The sequence below is a fragment of the Ascaphus truei genome, chromosome 3 (assembly GCF_040206685.1).
Source record: "Ascaphus truei isolate aAscTru1 chromosome 3, aAscTru1.hap1, whole genome shotgun sequence".
Classification (NCBI taxonomy): Eukaryota; Metazoa; Chordata; class Amphibia; order Anura; family Ascaphidae; genus Ascaphus; species Ascaphus truei.
This window is the reverse complement of record NC_134485.1, coordinates 272816732-272830923: the sequence shown is the minus strand read 5'-3', so window position 1 is coordinate 272830923 and position 14192 is coordinate 272816732. Positions and strand designations below refer to the sequence as shown.

At 44.0% G+C, this 14192-nt stretch overlaps 1 protein-coding gene across 15 annotated transcripts in view; it reads left to right on the top strand.

Moving 5' to 3' along the window:
- The first annotated feature begins 12788 nt into the window (after positions 1 to 12788).
- Positions 12789 to 14192, top strand: part of MBNL2 (muscleblind like splicing regulator 2) — a 188050-nt gene continuing 186646 nt past the window's right edge. For 10 of the 15 annotated variants that reach the window (XR_012799907.1, XR_012799906.1, XM_075590830.1 and 7 more), the window contains exon 1: positions 12789 to 12945. The gene's annotated coding sequence lies outside the window, so the exon portion shown is untranslated. The remainder of the gene's footprint in view (positions 12946 to 14192) is intronic. The other 5 variants (XM_075590840.1, XM_075590841.1, XM_075590836.1 and 2 more) reach the window with 2 other exon arrangements.

The following is a 14192-nucleotide window of genomic DNA, read 5'->3' as shown; positions in this document are numbered from 1 at the left end:
TCTGACTTAGAGTATTAGGAGGATTCACATTTTTACCCATTTATTTGTAATAAAATCATTTTAACTGTTTGTCTTGACGCACATTAGGACCATGATTTAATTCCACTCAGGTCTGCGGTGCGCTACTAATGGGGATCTTTTGTGTACTCTGTACACTTCATTCAATTTACTCCATAGTTTCTTTACCTGTGTACAGGACCACCAGATATATTAAAATGTACCTTCCTGACCACACCCTCTGAAACATAGGGGAGATACCGGTGTATATATTTTGTTTAGTTTGGACAAGGTCAAATACCACAACACAGTTGCTTGCAACTGTTTCCTTTAATTACAGTATTCATGGAAACTGATGCTGTAGCTTCCTATATATTCCATGTCTCAGGGTCTGTAGGCTCCCCCAGCTTCGCTTCCAATTGCCTAATATGTGATTCTTCCACCCCTTCTTTCTGGGATCAGATCTTGATATATCTGGAAGCTGGATATCAGGCTCTTAGTTTGTGAATCGCACGTGCTTACCATTTGTAGATACCGTAGGTGCTGGTGTCTTGAAGACCTTTCTGGAGTATGCTTTGAGTGAAGTGTCAAATTTGTATGTATCGGAAAAGTTCTGCATTCGGTATATTTTCTGACTCTATTAAATAGCCAAATGTTTTAACTGCTCCTTCCCGAATCAGGTCTCTGATTCTGGTGATTTTATTATCTATCCACCACCTAAAGCTCTCCCTCCCCTGGCCCGGTAAAAACATGGGGTTACCAAATAAAGGAGTAGTAGTAACCAATTCTTTACCCCTGTGGCATCCCATATTTTGAGGCAATGGTGTGTGGTGGGGAGTATATCTCCTCCTTTGGTTCTGTTCCCTGGGTATGCACATGATATCTGCTAGTGATGTTGGGAGGGTATAATGGTTTTTGATATCCACCCAGTGAACTTTATTGGGTGGGATGCGCCAGAGAACCACCTGGGCAGTTTGAGCTGCTCGAAAGTATTCCCAAAAGCTGGGTACAGCCAATATCCCCCACCCCCTGGCTTTCATTTGAATGAGAACACTTTTCCTAGTTCTTGATTTGCGATTACTCAAAGTGAATTTCATGGTTTGTTTTTGTAGATCTTGATAGATTAACCTTAATTGGGAGGACTATGAATAGGTGGAGGATTTTTAGGAGAAGCGTCGTTTTAATCGTGTACATTTTTCCTAATCCCTTAAATTGAGTATTTTGACCAGGTTTCTAAATCCTTTTTCAGTCTTTTCATTATGTCTGTATAGTTAGTCCGGTATAGTGTATTGTAGTTTTGGGTTATTTTTACCACTAATTGTTTCTTTCTGCCACTTGAAATTGAAGGTGTTGTCCATGAGTTTGAGTACTTCTGGGGGAAGATTGATGTTTAGGGCTTGCGATTTGCTACTATTAAATTTGAAGCCTGAGACTGTCTAGAATGTATCGTGTGCATTTTACAGATTGGGTGGTTTCAGTGGTTTGGTTGCGGTAGCTATCACATCGTCTGCAAACATGCTGATTTTCTATTCATTGGTACCCAGCTTTATCCCCGAAATGTTTGGGTCCATCTGAATTCTGCAGGTTAAAGGTTCTAGTGAGAGGGCAAACAGCAGTGGGGAGAGAGGGCACATCTGCTTTGTACATTTTGAATCTCTAGCATGGTCGAACACATCCCAGAACTTCTTATGAAGGCTGTTGGTCAGCTGTATAATAATTTTGTCCAGTGTCACGGGAGACCAGGACTTTTAACACATTTAGATTTTTGGGATCATACACTAGGCAAAACAAGATGGTGGAATAAAATGAGGTTTATTCGGGTAAACCAGCGTACACACAATGAAATACAAAATACAGACGGAATATGCACTCTAAGGCTGCGCTTATAGTGCCTGGTGACGGCGACATGACATTGCTCCAAAACAAATGCATTGTCGCCGTCGCAAGCGCTTATAGTAAGCGCAACGCGACAGAGCGACGGGAGCGACGTTGCAACCAAAAATTTGGTAGACGGTCAAATTTGATTTTTTCAGAGGCTGTCGCCACATGTGACGGCCTCTGAACCAATCAATGGCCAGGTCGCTAGCAATGTCGCTGCAAAACTTTCGCGGGTGGTGAAGGCGACGGGTGACGTCATCCGTCGCGTCGTCGCTGGCACTATACGCGTGGCCTTACTGGGGTCTGGGGGTTGAAAACTAGACTTTCCTAGGTGCAGGTCGCCCACATGTGATTTTAGCTTTGTATGATCTTAAGTTTTCTAGCTAGTAATGTATCAGGTTTGTTTCCCTTTACATAAAAACGCTGTCCTGACCATCTTAGGGCTTTTTCCACCTGGTCTGTAAGACAGAGATTTAACTCCCTTCTCATACTATTAATGGTTACCTGTCGGGATAGTGAAGGGTTTCTCTTGTTCCTTGTTTCTAAGTCCTTTCATTTATTTGTAAGTTCTATCACTTTTGCCTGTCTCTCTCTTTCCCTCTCTCCTAGACGCCATTTTTATCGGGGCTCCTCTAATAACTGCGTTACAGGCCACCCATAGCGTACTGTGAGATGTCTGGGGGTCTGGTTTGTGGAGAAATACAATTTGAGATCCTGGTATTTTGAGCATTGCATTATTCAGTTTCCACAAAAATGGTTGTGGATGGGAGTACAACCCCTCAGGGTTATTTCAATTTTTGCATGATCCGACTATGTGATCAGATGAATCTATGCGCTCTGTACTAGTGGGATGGTGCCCGTCTCCACCCATATGTGAGATATTCTAGAATAAGTTTTTGGGGGGTTCAAAAAGAACAGGTAGTTTAATTTACTGGGATTCAGGGCTCTCAAAGCATCTACCAAAACATGCTGTAGCAGAGTATTGAAGGTTTTGGGTGCTGTATTGCCATATTGATTACAACCTGATATCTCCCGTGTCTAATTGTTTTTTTATAACTTGTATCCCGTGTCTAATTCTATCCAGGTATTTGTTCATAACCAGGTTTAAGTCCCCTCACACCAGGACTCTCCCTCTTCTGACCTTCACCAGCTCATTAAAAAATGTTTTGAAGAACATATTACTGTAGGTGTTTGGCCCGTATAGTGTTTGCAATCGTGATATCGTTGTTATGTATTTTACTCGCTATAATCAAGTATTTCCCTCCTTATATGCTTTTTTTATCTAGTCTTAAAGGGCCATTTCTACTGACGAGTATCGCAGCACCACTCTTTTTCTCCTTTAAAGACGAAGTTGGGCATGGAGTGTCTGCTGAAATTAGTCTCCTGCAAAAGGAGGATGTTTACATTTGTCCTTTTGTACTCCATGAACGCTATTTACATTTTTTGGAACTGTTTAATCCCTTCACATTGTGTGAAATAATTTTGCATGACATACCTTTGCGATGGGATTATGTTTATGTATGTTGTGATATTGTTATAATAACGAGTTGATGCACGTTTGTGCTGTCCTTGTTTCCATATGGTCATGATGTGATATCTATACTGTACCGTTTCACCATTAAAGGCCACCTGTGCTGTTGGGGTAATTGGGTAAAGGGGGGATATACAGTAGGAAGTGGGAAAACATACATGGTGGAGCCCTGGGCTCTTTTGATGGCCCCACTGGGGAGAAAAACATGCTCGGACTACTGGCTGGTGGGCACCCGTTGCTCCGGGACCTTGAACTTTTGAATTTTATAATTCTGGTCATCGCCACTCGTTTGTTACACTGTAGAAAATGTGACTAATTTATGTCTTTAACTTTCTGTTTTATCAGCTTAAGGCACCATTCCCTATACACTGTTTGCATGATATTTTCTTGGTAGTTTTTTTCCCCCACTTGAGTTTTAAAACATACTCAATTGTATTTTCTTTGTTGGGAACAGATCCCTCAAAGGTGTCAATGATGCCTATCTGGCCGACCTTGTTTTTTTTTTTTTTCTTTAAACCATTATCTTTTAGTGCATAACGCATTTAAACTATATAATTGCACCTTTCACCTTAAACATCTTATACCTTTTTCATTTAACTCCAATCATACTTTTTAAAACATTTTTTTTTACAAATCTGAAAAACCTGTAACCTGCGGTAATCTAAACACCAACTTGTGTTGTAACACCCTTTGTTTGGGATTCTCTACCAATGACTTCCCAGGTCTTATAGTCCAAGTTTGTTGTTTACTTCTTTCTAGTAGCATGGCTAAGGGTGTTCTGAAACAAGTCTCTCCCTTCTTGTGAGATTTTTAAACTAACTGTTTCTTGCTTGGGGGATATCTTTGTCACCCCTGTTCAGACCTGAATAACCTGTATTGTTTTTCAATTTTTCACCACCTTGTTCCAGGTTCTCTGTAGGGCTTGAGTGTGTTGCTCTCTATGGGGAGATCCCCTTGCTGAGCAGAACAGCAGGCCCATCTTCCCCAGGAGTCTCTTTTCCTCTGCTGGTGATCTGGCCTTGTGTTGCTGTCCATGGAGCTGTACAACCAGGCTGAAGGGAAACACCTACTTGCATTTTATATTTTTCTCTGTGATTAGTTTCATCTCCCTCCTGCGTGCCAGTGTTGTTGGTGAGAAATCTTTGAAAATCATGAGAGTTGATCCGTCTCACAGCTCTCAGCAGGTCCTCTTTTACTTTAAAGTAAGGAAATTTCAGAATCACGTACCTTGGATTCGTACCTGCTCTTGCCCTTGGACACAGGGCCCTGTGCGCTCTGTCCAGGTGGAACATTTTCTGATCTGTTTTGTGTATCAGGGTGAGGAACAGCCTGTGCAGATATGCCTTCAGATTGTATACCCCCTCTGGAATTAATTCCTGTTATCCTCACATTGTTCCTCCTGAATCTATTGTCTATATCAGGGGTGCGCAAAGCGGGGGCGCAAGGGTTTTTCTGGGGGGCACAGAGGTTGCTGTGGCCCTGCGTTCTTGCCTAAGGCAATTAAATTAAATGCCGGGGGATCGCGTGAGGCCTCTGCAACATAAACTTCCCTTGACTGTCCCAGCGTCAGGACTCGTCTCTATGGCAACGCGGCGTCAAATTACTACTTGATCACACTCCGCAGCCATTCACACCGCACATCTGCCTCCTGAAAAGTTTGTTTTATGTGGACTATGTATTGCAAAGTTATCCTGATATATAACATATACAATTGTATTAACTTGAATAGAGGAGTGGTACATTCAGAATGGCAGCGGTCCACACCCATCAGTACTAGCCTACCACAGAGCCAAAATGGCATCCTTGAGAAAATTGTGAGTCTACATGGGACATAAGTGAACAAAAGTGATCAAAACTAAGTGCACTTAGGGCGGAGAGCCTCAGTACCGCAAAATTGTGGTGAGCCCAATCCCTCACAACCTGAACATTTGTTGCACGTCAAGAGGGATGGCGTTTCCCGCCAAGTCAAGAGGGACAGCGTTTCCCGCCAAGTCAAGAGGGACAGAGTTTCCTGTCAAATCAAGAGAGACAGTGTTTCCCCACAAGTCAAGAAGGGACAGACTTTCCCACCAAATCAATAGGGACAGCGTTACCTGACCACTTAAAGACTTAAAGAGGGACGGAATTTCCCAACAAGATGCATGATGGAAACAATGTGCATAATCCCTCGCCTAGTGGCGCAAAGTGTGCCACCACTCCTTTCCCTCCAGAGTCTCAGACAGTCTGCGGATACTTATCATTATGGGCCGTGCCCTGATCCTGCCGGGTAGTTAGGGGAGGGACTGAGTGTTACAGAAAAGACAGAAACACATGGAACAGGAAGTGATATATCCCTCACTTTGTGATTGTGTATACTGGACTATTTCACTGTGGTTTTGGTGAGATGGCGACTGCTACTAGTACTTCGCAGCTTATGTAGTTTGACATCCCCGGCTAGATTTCTGTAATTACCATAGGAGACACAGAATTCCTACAAGCTGCTTGTTTTAAATGACAGTAGGAGCCTTGTCTAGTACTGTCACGTGTGCAGAGTGCAGATTATTTTACATGTGGCCACATGTCAATCGGATGATGGAGTCATGGATCAACTCGGCACAATGATGTGGGAAACCGACAAATTCATCCCAGAGATTCCTGCAGATCCCGGAGCGCCTCCTCCCTATACTAGTCAACCTGGGTAAACGAAAGGAATCTGTGACTCTGACCCAGTGAGTTCCACCCTAGAAGTGAGAAACGATGCCGTACCTATCCCTATGGTAACTGCGAAGCCTCAAAAAACCCTTTAGACGCTTTTAGGGCAAAACTATCTAGGAGACGATTTCAGGTCTGCCGCAGGTTCTGCAGTTGACAGAGCCTCAGGAACTGATTGATGCAGTTTGCTCCATTGCTGTCAGAGATTGTGTGGCCTCCATTGATTCAGGGAACAATGGAGCGCCTTTTCTCCCCTCTATAGGGAAATGCCCGGTAGCTGCTGTGTTGCCGGATTGCACCACTTACCCTGCCACTCCAGAGTCTGGGAAAATCCCTGCAGAAAAAACTCCATAGCAGCATGGTTTTGCTGCAGGATGGTGCCCCAAAGTTGGTATGTCTCGAATGGTGTCTGAGTAAGGTGGAACAATGGTGGGCAGAAGGCCCTATGATCTCTGAGGAAAACAAGGCCTATATACGTCTGAATAACTAAATGATCGTTTATTTTTTAGTGACCATGTACATGTTATGGCTGAGCTTCTCAAAGAGAAGCCATTACTCTGGGTTCTACCAGGTGCTCCGATAGGCCGTAAGCTAGCACAGCTGAGTATGGCTGATCGTGTGATCCGAGATGGGGTCAAGGAGACCTGGGGTTATGAGTACCCATATGTGCCTGTGGATGCTATGGATATAGTAGATATGTTCAGGAAACATTGGCTACAATGCGAAGCGAAAGCTCACATTTCTCAGTGTGGGCATACTCTGCTTACATAAAATCAGGGCAGAGTAGATAAAAAAGTGAGAATATGGCACATTGATTGGAGCATTGATAAAGACCGGGTGGAATAAATAGACGAAAAGAGGGCTAAACAGGATCACTATGTAACAGGTTCACCTGATGGAAAGGGTGGTATGGTTAGAAAGCCCTATCCAGCTAAATATTGGTAGCCTTTGTATTACTGCTCATCTATGTACTATGTGAGGCTTTGTCCCCACTGGCGCTTAGTGATCGCGGGGGGGCGGGGGGAGGGGGGCGGGGGGGGATTGGACGTACGCTGCAGGGGAAGCTGAGCGCGCTAGAAAGTTTAAAAAATTTGTTTATCTAAGAGCCGAGTGCCGGTGAGCGTGTGTACCCGCGCATATGCGCGCATCGCGTGAACGGAGACTTGCATATATATATGCAAGTCTCCTCAGCGAGCTCAGCGCTAGGGGGGACGCAGCCTAAGTGTCTGATCTCATCTGGGTCAGAAGTCACTGCAGTAATAACTGAACTCACTATGGTTTCCCATGTAATACATTCCCCTCTCTGGGATCAGAGATATATTGTGTTTTGTTCCCACTGCTATGTATTGTCACAGGAGACCAGGACTTTTAACACCTTTTAACCGGAATCATTCAATAGGCAAAACAAGATAGTCAAATAAAATTAGGTTTATTCGGGTAAGCCCGCGTACACACAATGAAAAACAAAATGCAGACGAAACACACACACATACTGGGGGTCTTTGGGGTGAAAACTAGTCTCAAATAGGTGCAGGGTGCCTGCTTCGGAATGTTTGCCGTGACCGGGAAATCCCTCCCGGCTTCCTGGTCCTCTTTTCGGCTAGAAACCCTAACCACAACTACTACGTTCTAAAATGAGAACTTGGACCTGGAGTCTGAGTTAGTCTCTGCAGGGCAGGCTTTCCTAACTTCAGAAATGAAGCCGGCTGCTCTGCTATTCGTAACAGAGCAACTTTGAAAAGCCCTCCTGGGCATCACCAACTCAAACCACAAGATGATCCGGTTCTCTGATTCGGCCGTCTCCTTACATACCCTCTGCTGTTCTATCTTCAGCATGGAAGTAGGAGGAGCGACCAATCAGAGTGTGGGAATTCCTTCCCACCAGCCAATAGAAACAGGGGCTCATCTCTTGGCTGACGTCAGAGGATGAGGTGTGCCAAGCCGGCTTGAAAAGCCAGGTGGGCTGGAAATTGTCACCGGAACTCCAGGAGCAGTCTACAACTGATCCTTTTCTTTCTCCTGGAGTACGCACTTAGAAATTTCTGAGGACAGACACTTTTGTAGTACAGCCGTGGCCTCTTGCGCTTTAGCAAGTCATCCATAGAGGCAATCAATCTCATTCCATGCAGATTGAAGTGGCTGAGTTAAGGAATCTTTACATTGGTTAAAGACATTCTTTATATTTTTCACTACCCCTCGTGGGCAAGGTGGAAAGCTTCCTCATACTTATCGAGATCCTCCTCTAGATCCGCCTTAGCCCTCCCGGTGGTCAGCAGTCCATAGCCTTCATACCGGGCAACGAATTTTGGGCGATCCCATGACCTGTATTGTCCTGCACGGAGAGACATCTTCACCTTTGGGCACTAAACTAACTTGTTTTGTGAGCTCACAATCTACAAGTTCATCTTGGTGCTATGATTCCCCACAGGAAATCCTAGCCCAAAGCCTAATGATCCCACTGCTGCCACCACGGGAGACAAGGACTTTTAATACCTTTTAACCGGGATCATTCAATAGGCAAAACAAGATAGTGGAATAAAATGAGGTTTATTCAGGTAAACCTGTGTAAACACAATGAAATACAAAATACACTCTTACTTGGGGCCTGGGGGTGAAAACTAGGCTCAAATAGGTTCAGGGCGCCTGCCTCAAATGGCTTACCCTGACCGAGAAATCCCTCCCGGCTTCTTGGCCCTATTTTCAGCTAGAAACCCTAGCCACGACCGCTACGTTCTAAAATGATAACTTGGACCTGGCGTCTGACTTAATCTCTGCAGGGCAGGCTTTCCTAGCTTCAGAAATGAAGCCGGCTGCTCTGCTATTCATAACAGAGCAACTTTGAAAAGCCTGTCCGTGCATCACCGATTCAAGCCACAAGATGTTCTGGTTCTCTGACTCGGCCGTCTCCTTACATACCCTCCGCTGTTCTATCTTCAGCATGGAAGTAGGAGGAGCGACCAATCAGAGCATGGGATTTCCTTCCCACTAGCCAATAGAAACAGGGGCTCGTCTCTTGGCTGACTTCAGAGGAGGCGTGCCAAGCCGGCTCAAAATGTCGGGTGGGCAGGAAATATGGATTAGCCAATGGGAGACGCATCTACAAGCGCCATCTTCCCCCAGCAAACCCATTGCCACCCATTGAGCAGGCTCCACCAGGTCTGGCAGACTCAAAAGGTGTCCCCACAGGTTGCCCTTTGTTCTACGGACCTGGCAAATTGCCCTTCCTTGCCTACCAAACGATTTTGAACTCCGGTGTCTATGCAGACATCCCAGCACCTATGTGGATACCCGGGGTGATTGTATAGCCATTTATACATTATGCACAAAACATTATAAAACATGTTTTATTAAAGTATATATTTGGGGAACCTTATACCTGTGAGGCAAATGGGTCTGGGATACTTGGGCTCGAAAATCAGGATTCTGGGGGACACTGTGTAGACCCAGTGTAATTCACCTTGTGAACCCGCAAATCATGTCTGCACATCAGAGAGAATTACAGGACTACCGGTAACTTTGTCCCCCCTCCTGCAAACAAGACAAATGCATTTCGTCCCAAATATTCCAAATAAAACTTACATTCCTGAAGTTTTATGTGTCTGGGGCAAGGGGAACAGGTAAACCCGACACAGGTCAGGTTTTCCCTGTACTTTGCATGGGACTTCCATACTACACCCCGTCTTCATCTACAGATGGGTATCCGAAAATTATACGCGATTTGCGGGTAAAATGAAATGTACTACCGGCAATTCCGGTCAGCAACACTCTATAAAGTTTTTAACCATAGATGTCCCCTAATATCCACCCTTAACCTCCCGCTCGCAAAGTCCCACAGCTATTTCCTAGGGGGAATCCTCACCACACATGACGTTCCTAGAATACAAGCCTGCAGGGGACAGTTTAATGGGAACAGAAGCATAGGGAAACATAACAGGGATCATTACTAGGCTCAAGAGCTGACACTCTCTGCCCTTGACACACGGTTTAGGGGTAGCCAGCCGGGCTTCACTTTTATTAATGAAGGCCAGATAACCCCTACCGTCACATGTATCACACATCCATTAGAATATTGGATGTGGTAATATCAAAAAGTAAGCACTTGCTATACGCCCCATGTGTATGTAGCGTAACTACTTGGATAAGGTTAAGTGCTCAAGGATATCTATGTTTTTGTGTGAGGTTACTAAATGTTATTACAGGATGTATATAAATAAATGTATATGATGTATGTGTGTTCTAACAATGTTAATATATACCTATGCAATGTTGGGGAAAACATTGGGTTTAGTTACGGGAGAGTATAACCCCCTCCTGTCTGTTGTGTGCTTGGCCCCACTCTGGTTTGCTATGAGGATCCAGATGTCACTCAGGGGAATTTAAAGGGAAGGGATATTTCTAGAAGAGTAGGTTCCCGGAGGACATAAGGATAGGAGCCTCGAGAAGAGTACTGTAGATCAGTAATGTTTCCAAAGTCATAGTACAGGCCCCCGTTTTTATGTTGGCAGTACCCATTAAGTTAGGCTCTCTGAAAGTAGCAATTGAATCCAGAATAAGTAATAAAAAGAAATATGGCACTCCCTTGAGGGCCTCAGGAAAAATTGCTCCCAGGTGCTGGTAGACCAGCTCTAACCGCAGATCGCCAATATTCCTCATCTGTCTGCGTGTAAGTGTCATTTTCCAAGCAAACAAAAAGTATCGGGTCAAGTACGAAAGACCCATAAGGATTCCCGTAGAGGCCCTGAGTAATAGGATCAATACTATTGATGGTTCCAAAGTAACCAGGGGGGGCAGGTCCCACATTTACACAGAGCAACTCAGTCAAAGTACCTAATTGAAGTGTTAAGAGTAGGCATTGATGGACGAACTGTATTCATGTATGTCTGTTATAAAAAAAACAGTACAGGAGGGCCCCCCTAATACGGCGGGTTCCATTCTGAGGACCCGCCATAAAGCGAAAATCGCCGGAAAGTGGAACCGGCGATTTTCGGTAGGTATGCATGCGCAGACTGGCATTGCGCCATTCTACACATGTGCGACAGAAGGAAACCCCTCCATTCCGCGCATGCACGACCCCTGGTCGGCCCGTTCTGCGCATGCCCGACCCATGGACAGCTCATTCTGGACATGGCGGCGACGGCAGCCCTCTTATCGGCGGATCGCCGAAAAGCGGAGCGCCGAGAATTGGGGCCCCGCTGTACAATGTTATTAACATGTGTATGAGCGGTCTCTGTCCATGGCGACACAAATAAATGATAGTTGTACTACCAAAGTTCCTGGCACCCATTAGTCTACAACCTTGCTACCTCATTGCCCAGCTGCCTGAATCCAGGCCCTGAGTCCAGGTAACCCATGCAGAGTAGCCATACAATACCCTCTGTCATCAACCTAGAAGCCGGGGAGGGGGGTTTGGGGGGGGTTTACACATGCATCAGATACATTGTAAGGAGCCCCAACCCTCTCTAATAGCGCATCTGAGATCAGATGCATTGTAAATTCTACTGTATTTGGTACAATTTTCAAATGATCTGAAAATTGCAGGGATGTCTGCGGAACCCAAGCCTAGGAACCCCTGTTGAAAAACACTGCCTTTAAAAAAATTCTTGCATTCCTTCAATGTGCAAATATTATCAAGTTGATATACAAATCCCTTTATTCTTTTTGGCTTTTTAAAAATTATTTACAGACAGAAAACCTTGTGTTGGTTCAACATTAAAATCACACAGAAACAGGCACATTTATCACGTTAGCAAATTCACCTACAACATGTACACAATACTTTTTATTTTCCCCAAAAGGCATCAAAGACTAGAAGACTTTCTCACACAAAAGTATTAAGTCAGCAGGTTACTCCAGCTGTGAAGTTCAAGCGGTACACTTTTTTAATGGATTATTTTTCCCATTAATGAATTGATACATTGATATATTTTAGCATTTAGATATAATACTGTTAGTACACCCTGTCCTGGAGATCCTTTTTATAATTTTCATTATAAAACTCGAGTTCAAAGTACTGCATTTAATAAAGGTCAAGCCCTGCATTACCCCTACCTGTCAATAATACAGTTGTGTTAAGTTATGTGTATGTATATCTGTATACTATAGTCCCGATCTCCTGTGACACAAAGTGTGATGGACGGGGATTACATTTACTGTACTTTTATCGTTCATTGACAAACACACCCTGTATACATTATATATATTTTAAAATAATAAGAGATATGGTTTAAATCTTCTCCTTTCTGTTCTTAACCCTGAAATATATCTGGTACTTTGTAAACAGTATCTATGAATAACCGTGTTAGTCTAATTGCGATAGTGGAGAGTAAATGAATACTTCAGTATTAGGTGTTTTTTTTTATTTGGACTAACAATTGATATATCCATATAAAAAAGCTATCACCCAATACTGAAACTCATTAACTCTGCAGTATACAGTGTCTAAAAATCTTAGCCTGTTCCCCATCTTAAAAAACGCTTTGCTTCCTGTATTTAAGCAAAGTAAAGCTATTTTTAAAAAAAATGTCACTTGCATAAAACATAATAGCAACTGGTGCATGGATTTAAAAAACAATGAACTATGACAGTGCCTAATCTAAATCTGTGTGAATGCAGTTATTGTAGGGAGGACTGTGCGCTCCAGAGAGACTGCGAGAGATTGGGAAGGTTGACAAGACAAGTTCCCTCGTCCCTCCCTCTGCTGCTCTCCACCCCTCTGTGCCTGGCTCACTGACACACGGCAACAAGAGCAGATCCTCCTCCTTCTCCACTCGCAGAACCACCATAGGCTGCCAGGATCGGCTTCTCCCTGTCCCTTTCTTTGCTTGCCCTCTGCAGAGACCTGGAAGAAGGTAAGGAGCGTGTTATTTTTGTCCTTTGCAACGAAGATTCCACTCCTGCAGAGCTGGAGCTCCCTCCCCCCAAAGTGCAGGGGCACTGATGCCTGTGCTGGTTGCATGGCATACCGGCTGGGGATGGGCCTATGCTTAGTCTGCTGCGGGTCACTGTGAGCAGGCAGAGAATTCCATGTGGAAGCCGCTCCCCCTCCTATGCAGAGAGCTCCCTATCCTAGGGCTGAGCCCGGTGTCACTGCTGGGGGATGGGAGCTGCCAGTTCTGCCTCATCCTGTCACTCCCCACGTTTTGAAGGCTCAGATTTTAAGGCATTTGTGGAAGTAAAGAAGCAAAACTAGTTGCAAGAAAAAGAAATACGGTAGATCTTTTTGATCTCGCCATAGTAGACAGTGTGTAACATTCTTCTTTCTACGCACTACTGTATATCAGTATAACCGTGCATATGTATGTAAGAACCTTTTATTTAAGTAAAACTGCACTTCTATATACAATATATATATATATATATATTTTTTTCAAGATGGGCTTTTTTGTAATATATTTGCAAGAAACAAAATAGTGTGTGTATATGTGTGTAAAATATATATATATATATATATATATATATATATATATATATATATATAATCTCAGAAGGAGGGTTTTGATCCACGCTCATGCTTCATACAGATCTTGATGTAGATCAGTTCCCCTCTTTTGCAGCTCCTGTGCGTGGAGGTACTCCCCGCCTCCACAAAAGTCCACCGAAGATATACTCCAAAAGTGGAGCGACCATAGAAGAAATAGGCCCAGATCGCACCAAGGTTGAAGAAATATGTAATATACAGTACAAAATATAGACCAGTAGGAACTTTCATATAAATTGTCCGTAGTCCAGTGAGTTCTTTAAAAGTTTGTGTCCGTGCTGCCCCGCTAGTAATTGTTAGGTAAGGAGACAGCGCGGTGCTCGAGGCGTTTGATCCCGCGCACTGGGATCAGTTGGTGTCTCAGCATTGATCTGCCAATTCCGGGTTCGTGTAGTACAAGCATGTCAAACTCAAATGCTAACAAGGGCCACATAAACAAGGTTTAAGTCTAGGTGGGCCGCAAAAAAAAAAAACTTACATTTTCATAGAAACGTAGGTTTATTTCGAAAAGTACTGCGTGTGTGTGTGTGTGTGTGTGTGTGTGTTGACCTCACTAACCGAACCAAAAAAAAAGCCAGACGTGAATGACTTCTGAACCCATTAACCAGTGTCAGGATG